The sequence below is a fragment of the Sesamum indicum genome, unplaced genomic scaffold, assembly GCF_000512975.1.
Source record: "Sesamum indicum cultivar Zhongzhi No. 13 unplaced genomic scaffold, S_indicum_v1.0 scaffold00109, whole genome shotgun sequence".
In the NCBI taxonomy this organism is placed as follows: Eukaryota; Viridiplantae; Streptophyta; class Magnoliopsida; order Lamiales; family Pedaliaceae; genus Sesamum; species Sesamum indicum.
In genome coordinates this window covers 19983-35036 of record NW_011628044.1, presented here as the reverse complement: position 1 = coordinate 35036, position 15054 = coordinate 19983, and the positions used below count along the sequence as shown (strand labels likewise).

The following is a 15054-nucleotide window of genomic DNA, read 5'->3' as shown; positions in this document are numbered from 1 at the left end:
TTCTACGATACACCTGCAAAAGTGAAGATGTCAAGGAACATGACAGCATGATTTTCTGTACATCCATACAAAATGATAAATAAATGGCATCAAAAAATTGTAAAGCAAACCCATGAAAAGAACCCCACAAAATGAATAAACCACGAGCAAATCTACAAAAAGAATGAAGTTTTGTTCTTCCGATTGGCATTCAACTCTACACATGCATCCCTCATATTCCTAGGAGCCTTTAAAACATACATATTCCTGTTTCTTCCAAATTATAATGGTGATAAAGAGGACACTTCACAGAATCACAGCAGGAGTTTAGGTTTTGAAGTTTACAAATTGTAAAAACAATGGTTCAACATTTTCTTGATTTTCAAATGTTAGAGAAAAACTCGACAAAGTAGGATGGAAAGGAACAAGGATCACTTTTCTGGTAGAAAAACAAGTCGAGAGGAAACCATAGATACAACAATTACCATTAGGCTCTAAATATTGTCAAAATGCATTATAGTAGCAGCCAATGTGTGTTTCAGTTGAGTGTTTAAATTTTCTGCTTAACCTTTTGATTTCCACACAACTTTTAAGAATAAGAGATTACTTTAGTTTGCCCAAAATTGACAAACCAAATTCAAGCTAAGGCCCTCAATCTTACAAGAAACGAGTATAGATACAATCAAAATAAAATGCTTGTGACACATGGTACTGAAAAATGATTTTTCAAATAAGTTGATTCCAGTTTATAATTGTATGCTATATGTGTTATGGGCAAAGAAAATCAAATATTGTCTCCGCATCCTATAATATGCATTAAGACAAGATTGTGAAAGCAACTTGAATATGACAAAAGAAGATAGATAAGCAACAGAGCAGAAATACTTAATAACCAAGAGAGCTCTCCAGATGCACTTAAGAAAAGAAATACTGCTGATCGATCACAAGCTACTAATGATTTAAGAAGATTACTAAACTCAAGCTGAACTAAAAGTAAAAGAGAGCAGCTGGAAGGCACTTACATTACAGTGAATATATATATATATAGAGAGAGAGATAACCTTCTAATTCATCAAACCAAGAAACCAGGCAACAGAAAGAGTCACATGTACAATAATCAAGTTGTAATCTCTCCAAAATTCACTTATTTGCTAGTCTACAATATCAATAATCAAATCATAAGAATATTGAAAAAAGAGACTGGATTCAAAGATAATACCACTGTAAATACCAAGAACCAAGGAATATAAGCAATGCAAAGCCATGGTAGAATCTTAATGCACAACTTCAAGACAAGAAATGCTGAAAAGCACAAAAATGACAATACCTTTGAAAGGAAGAGTCCGTGGAAGTAACACAAGAAACTTGAAATGAAATGATTACGTGTCATACCAAATTCTCTTGAGGAGATGTCGCATTTACCCCCAAGGAGGGAAAGTAGAACAAGCAAGACCTGCCAATATAGATATAAAAACGGTCTCCAATCATGTTGATAGTATGAAATATAATATGAAAATTAGTAAATATATAGTTTAAATTGTGACATCAGTTTTGCTCCACTTCACTGTCTCTTCTAAATCACCAGAGTGACTGCACAGAAAGTGTACCACAACCAACTTATCTGAGGAAGTGTACTGTACCAGAAAAATATAAAGGATACAGTTTCTGCACCTCATACCAAGGAGGGTGTATGAGAATCAGGCTGCCAACTTGCAGCTCAACATCACTACATATTCTCGGGTTGAAGATGATGGTCAAAGGTCCTTGCCACCCCTTTCATTCTCATACGCAAGCTATCCTCCCAATATGATTTCTGAATAGGCAACAAATGTAATCACGTAATTTTTCTGTCATTATAGAGGATCATGCATGGAAACTAGTGGATCTGTTCAGTCAATCATGTAGTCACTAAGTCACATAACTTGTTGCTCCTTTCATAAAATTTAAGTATTTTTTCGAATTGAACTTTTTAAAGTTGTTACTCCATGATTGTACACACACACAAGACTGTGCAAGGATCTAGTTTTCGAAATGATTCCAGCAAATGCAACTGCTTGCTAAAGCTAGACTATGGTTTTCATTCTTTAGCTAGTTTGATATTCAGGTAGCAAAGCAAACCTTTCCCTCTCCAACAGGTGCACAAGAACAAACAAACTTTGCTTCCAGAGACCTTGACAAAATTCTCACGGAGATGTACATTCGGTCATCTGAACAGAAGAAGGAAAAGGGAAAACCTAGAGAAGAGGAACATGCCAGAAATTCTGATATATTGACAACTGGAATGTTCAACATATGCTTTTACCTTTGGAACTGATTCCTGCACTTATATTCTTTAAGTAATCCATATCTTTTTCTTTCTCGCTCAGCATCACTTGCTGCAACTTCCCATATATCCCACTGCTGCATAATTTAATTTACAATGCAGAACTAGGGGAGAAATGATAGTTAATAGAGAAGAACTCAACTGGTTCTGGACTATCTAGCGGCAGATCACTCCTCTCCTGGAAGCAGTCTAGAAATTCAACCATCGAATGCTCTTTCAGATCATATTTATGGGCCAGTTCGGATGGGCCAGATCATATTCTACTGCCACACCTCATCATTGGAAACAATTTCTTCATCTGAATCAGAGACTGAAGCCATTGTTGGTAAGTAGCCTATTATTTCATTTGAGAGGGTATGGGTAGCAGTAGCAATTCTTGTGTAGAGGTGGGTTTCATCTCCATCATTGAAGAGAGGATCTTCAACTTCATCATCAATATGGTAACCTACTTTTCTCTGCCAAAAACAAGATTCTGAGACAGAAACCACTAGCAGTGAACTCTGACGGAAATTTTCCAAGATTCAACGTCTCCTCAGGAGAACATGACCAAAAAAAGAAAGAAAAAACAAGAAAGCGCAAAAAGAACCGGTTAAATCCACCAGAGCACATGAAAAAGAACAAAGAAAGAAGAAAGATAACCAACTAATTCATCAGACCAAGAAACCATGCTACAGAAAGAGTTCACATTTTCATAAATCAATTGGTACTGCTCAAGATTCAGTTATTTCCTAGTCTACTATATCAAGAATCAAGAAATCGGGTATTGGCAGCGATAGGATAGCGAAAAGTTTTAATCACCTTCGAGGAGATGCCTAAAACATGCAAACACAAAGCAACTTGGCGTTAAGATAAAGACCCAATTTATATCTGACAGCCTTATTCGTCACAGATTGAACCAAAATACTAATTTCACAAACAGACCATCACACATGAAAAGATACGTAAAATTCATACTCGGAAATTTTATTTCTGGTATCCGCCACCGATAGCATTATCTTCCTCGATGACTTTCGCAGTCAAGTACGGCCTAGGGAAATCAGTCAGATCAAAGTCGTCTCCTTCATCATCTTCTCCACGTCAGCCTTCTTCAAAACGGTGCGTTTTATTGGGGGTCGGTTGCGGCGCTGGTCGCGAGAGAAGTACTTGATGTCGGAAACGGTTTCTGGTAAGGAAGTGGGGACAATGGTTTAGCGGGGACGGTGGCGGGGCAGAAGACGCGGTATTCCGTAGCCTTCGATACGGCCGAACGATATTCTGGATCGGCTACAGGGCCGGTGATTTCCCAGGGTTTCTTTATGTAACGACGGAGGGTTTGGATTAGGGATTTCGCAGCGGACGCCGTCGGGGAATTGGGGATTTCTTCACTGCGTCACAGCTCTGCAGTTCAGAAGAAGGGTGGGGAGAATGTTAACAAAAATACTGTAAATACAAAGCGCTTTTCACTCACCAATTTTGTTTACCGTTGGCATTACAACCAACACCAATTACGCACGTGTCTTTTTGTTTGTACTAGCCGTGCAAGCTGTACTTGAGTGAATATAATAATTCTTTTTTTAATTTTACAATATATTATAAATTAATAATTATATTTCAAAAATAAACAATAAAAATAATTTTAATTTAAGTTATTGTTGACATAATAAAGAATTATTCTTGTGATGTTGAAATGACATGAGATCACTTTTGTAAAACAAAAATATAATTACACTTAATTTTTAAAACTATATAATTAAGTGTATGATTTCTTATTAAAAAATTGTATGGTATGTCTTTAGTCATCATTTAGTGCGAGTAGATTATTTTTTTTTTTATACTAGTCGTCATGTCACGTTGTCCCTGCATTCATATAATAAATAATTTTTTATATTTTAAAATATAGCTATAAATAAGAATAAAATATATAAACCAAAAAATCACTTTTTTTAAAGAGAGGCGAGGGCAAAGTGACAGGGACTTTGGTTATTTACTCTCTCTCGAGTACCCGCTCCACTTTATATATGTTTCAGAAAGTGCGACTTTTTTAGGACATATTATGCCATGCAACTTTTGCTAGTTTAATAGATTAATTATGGGTTGAAAATAAAATAATTTTTATGTAAATCAGGAATAGATACAATCATGATATATAAAAATCAAAATAAATTACCATTACTTTTAAATAATTCTTTTTTTATTTCTACTTTATGTTTACATATAGATTTGTATGTAATCTATTTTCATGTTTTTAAATCAATACTTTTAATGTAATTTTTCAAAAGTTCATCATATGCTTATCTATAATATTTTTAGAGATAATTACACTACTTTCTCCTAAAATTTAATATAATTGTAATTAAATTTTTTTAGTTTAGAAAAGTATGTATTGCATCCCTAACAATTATTTTGTTTAATAAATGGAACAATCAATTAATCAAAATTTGTTGAGTAGTAAAAAAAAAGTTATATGCAAATTCATATTTTCCTGCAGTTGATTTATTACTGACAAATTAGTTATTATGGTCGATCAAACAAATATTTTTAAAGTCAAACTATTTTTATATATTTTCGCACTTGTAAATGCATATGGAGATCATTACCATTATAAGGGTGGTTTGATTTCTCAGGGTGTCTTTATGTAAAGATGGAAGATTTGGATTAGAGTTTTGCAGTGGACACCATCACAGAATAGGGAATTTCCTTCACCGCATCTGAGCTCTGCAATTCAGAAGTTAAAAGAAGGTTGGGAGAATGGTAACAAAAATGTTGTAAATACAAAATAAAATCATTTCTCACTCACCAATTACCAAGAGAGGAATCGGTATGCCTCAAGTGGAGACTCGTGCTTCATGGATTTTTGTTTCTAAAAAATTTGAGATGCTTATTGTGGATTATAGTTTTGTTTCATATTCCGAGTTAATAAGTATTTAAAAAAATTCATAATATTTCTGAAAAATTATAAAATTAAGGAAATATACATAATAGTCATAAAAAAAATAAACATATTACCTTTCTTGATAATTCATTCATATATATTTTAAGTTTCTATTATTTATGTGGGTAAATATCACTTTTGATCCTTCAACTATGTCACTAATCATGACTTGATCCCTCAAATTTTCGGCTCATCAAATTTGGCCTCTAACGTTTGAAAGTTTCAAGACTCGTACCATGAATAAAAAAGTGTTGTGAGCCCACTCCACTAGTGTAAGAGCATCTGTATTGGCTTTGGATAGTTTCTTACATTGATTAGGATAGGCTAATTTAATACATGTTTACTTAATATGGGATAATGTTATTGGTTGTACATGAAATATGTTCACTTGCATCTATGATCACAAGAATTACATTGTGAATTGAAAATTTTACCCACACATGAAACAGAATGTACTTTGTAGTATTTTAGGACCCTTTTGTAGAAATCAGTAGTTTTCACTAAATTTTCTAGGCCAAGTAAAGATCCAGGTTTCAATCTGTTAATAATTTGTGACCCAAATCCCGTTGGCCCAGCCCATCTCATCCGATGGCTGGGATTGATCCGTCCCATGATACGTGGTCCATTTCTCCTGGCCATAGCCCACTCACCTGACCCGGTCCACTAGGTCAACCTACTCCCTCCCTTTTATTTAAATAGGTTCGTCTCTTCCTCTCTCTATCTTAACCCTAATCCCTTTCCCGAGCATTATTTCTCTCTCTCTCTCTCTCTCTCTCTCTCTCTCTCTCTCTCTCTCTCCTTTTTTCTCTAGTGTTGGGTCTCCCTGCGTCGTATCTTGATTCTCTCTTGACAGCCATTTATCCTCGATCTTCTTCTCGTATTAAATGGGTTGTTCCTTTATATATAGTTGGCTTCAGTCTTGTTTGTTATTAGAATTTCAAACCGTTCTTCTCTCTCTAATATCCTTCTGTTTTCCTTAAAGTTCTTCATGAACAAGCCTTAGTGGTTGACTGATCTTGTGTGGACCTAAGCCTGTGTTGGCTTTCGAGTTTACATTGACTTAATCTTGCCTTCTGAGCCTTATTCCTATAAACGTTGTGATCTCCTACTCTTTCTCTATTGTTTTAATATTTACTGTATTTTTAGTTATGTACTTGAATAGATCTGTAATTTTATTTTGTAAAATCATTGTATAAAGGGTTGTCAAACCCTAACAAAACATGTAATAGTTGATAGGCCTATTTTTGTTCTATGGGATTGGTTCGATGTCTTGAGATTGATATATAGCAGTGGTATCAGAGCCACTATCACCTGGTAGGATCGTTCCTTTCTGCAATTTCCTTTATTTCTATTAAAATTTATTCCGATGGACCAAACCCCCTGCTATTTTTTCTCACCCGGCCAAACCCTTGAGGCTGCATGTATCAGGCTTAAGAAATAGTTAGGGTTCCCTTTTAATTACTGATTATCTGTTAAGTTTTATGTTCTTAACCTTGCTGATTATTCTGTGATCATTTCTGTCAATATAGCTGGATATAATTTATAACCTTTTGATGGTAAGTTTGTTTTTTCTATATGGCAATAGAAAAAAGAAAATAATACAACAAAAAGTGTTTAAAAGCTATCGATGGAAAATTCATTGATAACGCCACAATGATGAATATGTTTATTTTTGAATTATTCTTGATTTATCTGATTCTGTAATTAGAAAAGTAGGGAAATAGAATTTTGCTAAAGATCTTTGGAATAAGTTAGAAGAACTTTTTACTGAAATTTCTTTACTCAGTAAGCTTTTCTTACTTGAGGTTTTTTTAGATATATATTTGATTACTCTAAAAACATTGAAGAAAATTTGGATGATTTTTCAAAATTAATTCAAGACATAAAATTAAGAGGAGATTAAAAAAAAATGGATGATTACTCTCGTATAGTGTTGTAAAATGTTATTTTTGAAACTTTTGGAGATGTCAAAGCTGCAATTAGATATGAAAGGGATAATGTATATTTAGAAATAATGATTAGTGGCTTAAAAAGCAAAAAAATGAATATTAAAGCTAATAAACCTAGTCAGGATAGAAATGAAGTTAATTTTGTAAGGGATAGAACTAAGAATAAAAATTTTGATTATAAGTTTAGAAAGTATAGCAAAAGCAGGATTAGAAGTAGAGGTAAAAGTGGGTTTATGCCTAAATATATGGAAGATTGACATAACGAAGATAGACAAAAAGAAAAAAAAGATTTTATAACTATGGAGATAGATGACACTTTATAAAAGATTATAAAAAGTCAAAGAAAAATAAACAAAAGAAACTGCAAATGTATCTAAAGAAACTTCTGATGAAGTTTCTATAATTTGTGATATTAATTCTGCTAAATCATCCTTGCATATAAATGTTTGGTTTATTGACTCTGGCTACACTTACCATATGGCTCCTTTTAAAGAATTATTAACAAACTATAGGTCTCAAAAATTGAGTTCTGTCTCTATGGCAAATGAAAAATTAAGTGATATTCAAGGCCTTGGTGATGTTTGTTTGAATTTTGAGAATGGTTTCAATCTTGCATGAAGAAATGTTAGACATGTCCCCGAATTATGTCATAATTTGATATCATGTGCTGCCCTTGAGGAGGAAGTGCTAGAGGGGAAATGGGGGTAAGGGTGCTATGAAGATCATGAAGGGTTCCCTCACTGTGTTTAAGACAGAAAGAAAAAGTAACTAGTATGTTTGTTCTGTTAAGTATCATTTTGCTTGTTGTATCTGTCTTAAAAACAAACAAAACTGAATTGTGGCATAAAAGGTTAGGACACATCAGTATGAAATGACTAGAAATGCTTCGTAAAAATGGTGTTTTAGATGAAAAGTTTGATGATATGGATTTTTGTGATGACTGTTTTTTGGAAAACAACAGAGTTCATTTTCCTGTTTCACCTTCCCCAAAAGCCTCATCATCTTTCTGCATCTTAGATTACGTTCATGTTGATGTCCCCATGCTAACACTACAACACATAGTCGAAATAAATATTTTCTTTCAATAATTGATGATTTTCCTAGGAAAGTTTTTGTTTCTTAATGAAGCAAAAATTTGAAGTTTTTGAGAAATTAAAAAACTGGAAAGTTTATGTTGAAAATCAAACTAGTAAGAAATTAAAAGCATTAAGAATGGACAATGGTTTGAAATTTTATAACCAACAATTTTTCGATCTTTGAAAATAATTTGGTATTAAAAAGACATAAAACTATTCCTTATGCTCCTCCGCAAAATGGTGTTGCTGAACGTATAAATAGAACTTTATTAAACAAAGAAAGATGTCTATTAATAAGTTCTGGCTTGCCCAAAACTTTCTGGGGAGAAGCCATTTTAACTGTTGCTTATCTGATTAATCGTTCTCCTTTTGTACCTTTGCTTGGTAAATTGCCAGAATGTGTTTGGTCTGGTAAAGATGTTGTTCTTTCTTCACTTCGCAGTTTTTGGATGTTCTGCATTAGTTTTGCAAAATAGTGATAAGCTTGATCCCCGCTCCCAATATAATGCTTCTATTATTGACTATAAATGAATTTTCAAGATCAAACAAGAAAATGATAAAACACGTTTTAAAGCAAGATTAGTTGCAAAAGATTTTACTCATAAGAAAGGAATTTGTTACATTGAATTTTTTTTTCTCCAGTTGTAAAATACACTACTATAAGAATTATTCTTGCTCTGGTTGCACATTTTGATTGGGAAATGAAGCAAATGGATATTATAACTGCATTTCTGCATGATGATCTCAATGAACAAATTTATATATGTCAACCCAATGGTTTCATTGATAAGATTTGATTATGTTTTTTTACTTAAAAAATCCTTTTATGGTCTAAAACAATCAACCAGACACTGGATAAAGAAATTTAATCTCTTCATGCATTCTTTAAAATTTCAAAGAAGTATTGTGACGTCCGTAGGATTTTTCACATATTGAGAGACACTAATTGGTAATTATTTAGGAATTTAAATTTAATTATAAATAAATTATAAATTAAATATGGAATATAATAAAACTTGAATGGATTAAATTGGAGTTCGTCATATTATTTACGAGCAAATTATATTAATTAAGAAATTAGGTAGGAATGTATATGTGATTGTAATGTATGGACGTGTGAGATATGGTTATGAGATCCTATAGCTGTTGTGAATTAAAATAAAAGATGTTGCTTACCTAGTTAGGAACATAATCAATGAGTTACAAGAATATGGTAGATGATGATGTAGATGATGATGTGATAAGAAAAATAAATGAGTTAAGTTAGGTACCAAGGCGCCTAGGGTACCGTGATATTTCGGGTATTGAGAGATATCCTGTGTTGTTAGCTACACACTGGGGTGATGCGAGAATGTCATTGTTGTTGTAATGTCCTGTGCTGATATTACTACACACCGGGATTGAGAGTGTGGAGGATATCACATACAATGAATATCCTGTGCTGTATATGATAAGACATTGACTGAATAATGATGGCCGGTAAAATCGTTGACTGATTTAATCCAATTAGAGTAAGCAGGGCACTTAGATAATTAACAATAACATCAAATATTATGTCATGGACAGATTTACAGTTGGGATTTTAGGTTGTTTGGTTGTTAAATATTCTAGTATTTGGTCAGGTTTGTATTTAAAATTTTGTACTGTTGTTTGTTAGGCTATTTTCCTTTGAGGTTATGTATATGACGACATCTGGTGAGGGTAAATATAAAGTTTTCTCGATATCTATTATCTCATATGATATCTATATATTATATTGATAAAATAGAATTTATTTTACGGCTTAAAAAAATTACTTATAAAATGAGTTGCTATTAAGGAAATGATGACATGGTGATCATTAAATTTAGAAAGTAGGTGGTTCTAAAAGTATAGAAACAAGTTTTGGAGTAACAAATATCAAAATCTTTTGATCAAAACTTTTATTTCCTTGGCTAAAGAAATAGTCTTTACATTAATATTCTAATTTACAAACTAGTCTCTACAACAGAGGGCTCCAAATGTCCTTGAACTTGTGTCAAGATCATCTTCAACAGAAAAAGTCTTTTCTTGTGTTGAGATCATCTTCAACAACATTGTTTCTCGACAGATCTTTTCTTGTGTCAAGATCATCTTCAAGAGAGCTTAAATCCAATTATCTAGAAGTGCTGAAATTACATGGGCATAGACAAACTCTGATAGTGATGAAAACAGGATGCATCAGGGACTGAGAGGTGGATTTAACAATAGAATCAAGAAACGGAAAACTCAAAAATCATTACCAAGAAGAAACGATCAACAATCACAAACAACCACCAATAATTACAATCTAACTAGAAACAAAAGATCAAATCCAAAAACCAAGTTCCAATAATTAAGTCAAATTGCACAACACCCACAAAAACAAAAGAAACCTCAATCAGAATAAAATTCCAAAAGTTACAGAACAATCAATTACAAAAAACCAACAATCACGAACAATCATAAGACAAACTCATGATGACAAAAAGAATTAGAAGACAAACCACAATCACATGACAATCACAAAATCAATCACAAACAACCGATAACCACATAAACTAATTAGACGATAAAAGAGTCAAATTGCACCAAAACCCACAACAAATCAGGAAACTTAACAAACCCACAAACAAAAACAATCAAATAATCATAATACAAACAGTCACATGAACAATAAAAATTCAGAAATCACACAAGAGTTATAAAAAAAAACCCACAATCACAATCAATCACAAACCACAAACACAGGTCAAATTACACAACAAGCAGCACAAATACGATGAGAACACAAACAACACAATCACATAAACAATTAGAATAAAATCCCACTAATCACAGAACAATCATTGAGAGAAAAACCCACAATCACAAACTAATTACTCAAATTTCATTAGAACATCAAATGAATCAAACACACAGAAAACTAGCCAAATATTGGAACATCAATCAGACTATATTAACCTAAAAAATGAATAATCACAACCACAAAGAAAGGACCAAGAAACTAATTCAAACATCACAATCAGTTGCACCACAAGTCCACAATTACAACACTAATTACTCAAGAAACTAAAAATCCAACAATCATAACTAATAAAAAACATGAAGAATCACAAACAGCATTCCACACTCACAAACTAATTAGAAACAAACGATCAAATCCAACAAACAAGTTCGAAAAATTAAGACAAACTACACCAGAATGAATCGCACAAAAACAATCAAATAATTACAATACAAACAATCACATAAACAATAAAAATCCAGAAACTACACAACAGTCATAAAAAAAATCCACAATCACAAAGACAAACCACAATCACAGGTCAAATTATACTACAAGAAGCACAAATACAATGAGAACACAAATAGCACAATCACATAAACAATTAGAATAAAATCCCACTAATCACAGAACAATCAATGAGGAAAAAACACACAATCATAAACTAATTACTGATTCCATTAGAACATCAAATAAATCAAACACCCAGAAAACTAGCCAAATATTGGAACATCAATCAATCGGACAACATTAACCTAAAAAAATGAATAATCACAACCACAAAGAAAGGACCAAGAGACTAATTCAAACATCACATCAGTTGCACCACAAATCCACAATTACAAAACTAATTACTCAAGAAACTAAAAATCCAACAATCACAAACTAATTAGAAATAAACGATCAAATCCAAGAAACAAGTTGGAAAAATTAAGACAAACTACATCAAAACCCACAATAAATCACAGAAACAAAACAAACCCACACAACCCTACAACACAAAAAAGAAAAAACAATTAGAACACCAAAGACACAAACACGTAAATAATCTAAATAAACCCAACAAATAACAAACCAATCAGAAAAACCCACAATCACGAACAATCAAAAGGAAAAAAGAATGAGAAGACATCAATGCGACAAAATTAAACAAAAAAAAAAACATCAAGCATAACAACCAAAAAAAAGTCATACCTTGTATGTCAAGTGCCGAATTTATCATACCTTGTTTGAGTCCTTCACATTCAGAAAAGCATTTGACTGATTGTTGATGTCGTGAACAGACATGATCAATCTTGTCTTGCTCCTTCGGTAGGAGCACCTCGCTACAGGAACAAGATATATTGATCAAATACATGCCATGATTCAAAAAACTAAGCATTCCACATGAAAACGTACCGAAGATGCAACTATTTTCCCTTGCCGTGATGAAAATGCACGATCACCATAAGCATTTGATATTCCAACCTTTGAGACGGTTTCGGATGTTATGGCTGCTGAAATCAATCTACCAGATTCGATGTTTTCTGCGAGCCAACATGCAGCCATGAAATTCATATTTGCAAGATAGAAAAACCTTTTCATCTTTTCAATAGGAGTTTACTCGAGTTATGACACAAAACAGAATTACCTGAAAACTCTATACAGTTTCAATTGTTCCACAACAACAACAATAGCTTGAGCCGAACCTCGTACATTTTTCAAATTTTTTGTCACCTACAAGAGGAAGAAATTAGATCAAATTATGATCCATGGGGAAGTCAAGAGATCTCTAACAAAGCTTCAGAACATTGCGACTTACATGCCATTTCGAGTCCACAAACCCTGAATATTTCATTAAAGCATGCTTCAGCAGCTTTACGAACATCTGCTGATTTATCCTGCAGAATGTTAACCATACAATATCATGAGAAAAATTGAAATAGAGGTGCATGCCAACCAGTGAAAACTCTAGAGGACAAGTTTAACTTTGCTGGAGAAAATACCATCAAAGCAGATGTAGACGGTTTTAGCAGATGTATAGCATGAGGAAAATCGGACAGTCCAGCAAGTTGTCTTGACAACCAGTGAAAAGGATCGTTGCGCCCTTACCCACCAACCTTACTGTCCTTGAGAGCAGCAGTTACATAAGGGACCTATAGGGAAGAAAAAGCAACAAGGTTAACAATACATGAAACAAGGATGTGAGGAAAAAGAAATTCTGAAGTGAACTAGTGCTGACCTTTTTGTCAAGATGGCCAGCAGCAAGCCAAGAGTCTAAAGTAATCAAAGTGCACTCTCGCATTTGAGACGGTTTCGGATGTTATGGCTGCTGAAATCAATCTACCAGATTCGATGTTTTCTGCGAGCCAACATGCAGCCATGAAATTCATATTTGCAAGATAGAAAAACCTTTTCATCTTTTCAATAGGAGTTTACTCGAGTTATGGCACAAAACAGAATTACCTGAAAACCCTATACAGTTTCAATTGTTCCACAACAAAAACAATAGCTTGAGCCGAACCTTGTACAGTTTTCAAATTTTTTGTCACCTACAAGGGGAACAAATTAGATCAAATTATGATCCCTAGGGAAGTCAAGAGATCTCTAACAAAGCTTCAGAACATTGCGACTTACATGCCATTTCGAGTCCACAAACCGTGAATATTTCATTAAAGCATGCTTCAGCAGCTTTACGAACATCTGCTGATCGTTGCGCCCTTACGCACCAACCTTAGTGTCCTTGAGAGCAGCAGTTACATAAGGGACCTATAGGGAAGAAAGAGCAACAAGGTTAACAATACATGAAACAAGGATGTGAGGAAAAAGAAATTCTGAAGTGAACTAGTGCTGACCTTTTTGTCAAGATGGCCAGCAGCAAGCCAAGAGTTTAAAGTAATCAAAGTGCACTCTCGCATTTGCTTTTCATTGTCGCCAAGGCATTTCATAACATCTTAAAGAATTCTGCGCATGAACCACATCGATGTAAATCAACTAACCAAACTTTAACAGAGACAAAACGATAATAGACTACTTCTGAGAAAATGAACCTTGCTTGACTCCTCAACCGGTTGTCTCATTGTAGATGTAAGAGCACAAATTGTAAACAACGTTGCTGTAATCCAATTTTTGTTGCTGTCGTGTAAATGACTTTTAAGAGCTCCAAATAACTATCCTGGAAGTAAGCAAACGAGTTAAAACGAGTCTTTCTACCCATTAAGGTTCATGTTCCAACAATGTTGTTTCTTGCTTTATAGACTTCCATATAGTTTGAGGAAAAGCAATAAATTCGACGAGAATTCAATTAGGAACAGAGAAATTCACATTGTTGTATCTGAAATTAGAACTAAATTTACCTTTAATCAAATATTTAGCTTTCCCATTAATTGGTTCCACACTCATTTGGGATAATACCATGTGCAAGTATCTGAAGAAAACAACAGCCACATAATACTGCAAAATTAATAACCTTGCTATCTCCAAAGTGAAAGGAGTTGTGCTAAAATAGGCTCTTTTTTTTTCAGATAAAATAAATATAAATGAAAGGAGTTGTGGCACAGAGTTAAAAATATTTGCACCGTTAGGAGAAAAGGTGAATTGTTTTGAAATTTCTCCTTCTGGCACATTAGGAGAGGTAGCTCCAAATTCCATCAAAGAGCATGACCATGATGCTAGGTTCAATTATAAAATGTACACAAAGTGAAGAACAACAAAAGCACATTTTCAAGAGAGCTTAAATCCAATTATCTAGAAGTGCTGAAATTACATGAGTATAGACAAAACCTGACAGTGATGAACACATGACGCATCAGGGACTCATAGGTGGATTTAACAATAGAATCAAGAAACGGAAAACTCAAAAATCATTACCAAGAAGAAACGATCAACAATCACAAACAACCACCAATAATTACAATCTAACTAGAAACAAAAGATCAAATCCAAAAACCAAGTTCCAATAATTAAGTCAAATTGCACAACACCCACAAAAACAAAAGAAACCTCAATCAGAATAAAATTCCAAAAGTTACAGAACAATCAATTACAAAAAA

General features: G+C 33.5%; 1 long non-coding RNA gene and 1 pseudogene across 16 annotated transcripts in view; both read right to left on the bottom strand.

Moving 5' to 3' along the window:
* Positions 1-325: 325 nt before the first annotated feature.
* On the bottom strand, positions 326-5129 carry LOC110013297 (annotated as a pseudogene).
* A 4971-nt stretch (positions 5130-10100) lies between these two features.
* Positions 10101-15054, bottom strand: part of LOC105178824 — a 22664-nt gene continuing 17710 nt past the window's right edge. For 10 of the 16 annotated variants that reach the window (XR_002288458.1, XR_002288455.1, XR_002288456.1 and 7 more), the window contains 4 exons: positions 12654-12739; positions 12422-12549; positions 12218-12348; positions 10101-10412 (listed from right to left, as the gene is read on the bottom strand). This is a non-coding gene — a long non-coding RNA (uncharacterized LOC105178824). Of the gene's footprint in view, positions 10413-12217; positions 12349-12421; positions 12550-12653; positions 12740-12824; positions 12904-13008; positions 13159-13244; positions 13365-13468; positions 13555-13639; positions 13772-13857; positions 13967-14052; positions 14178-14358; positions 14430-15054 lie in introns of all 16 variants that reach the window. The other 6 variants (XR_002288459.1, XR_002288465.1, XR_002288462.1 and 3 more) reach the window with 3 other exon arrangements.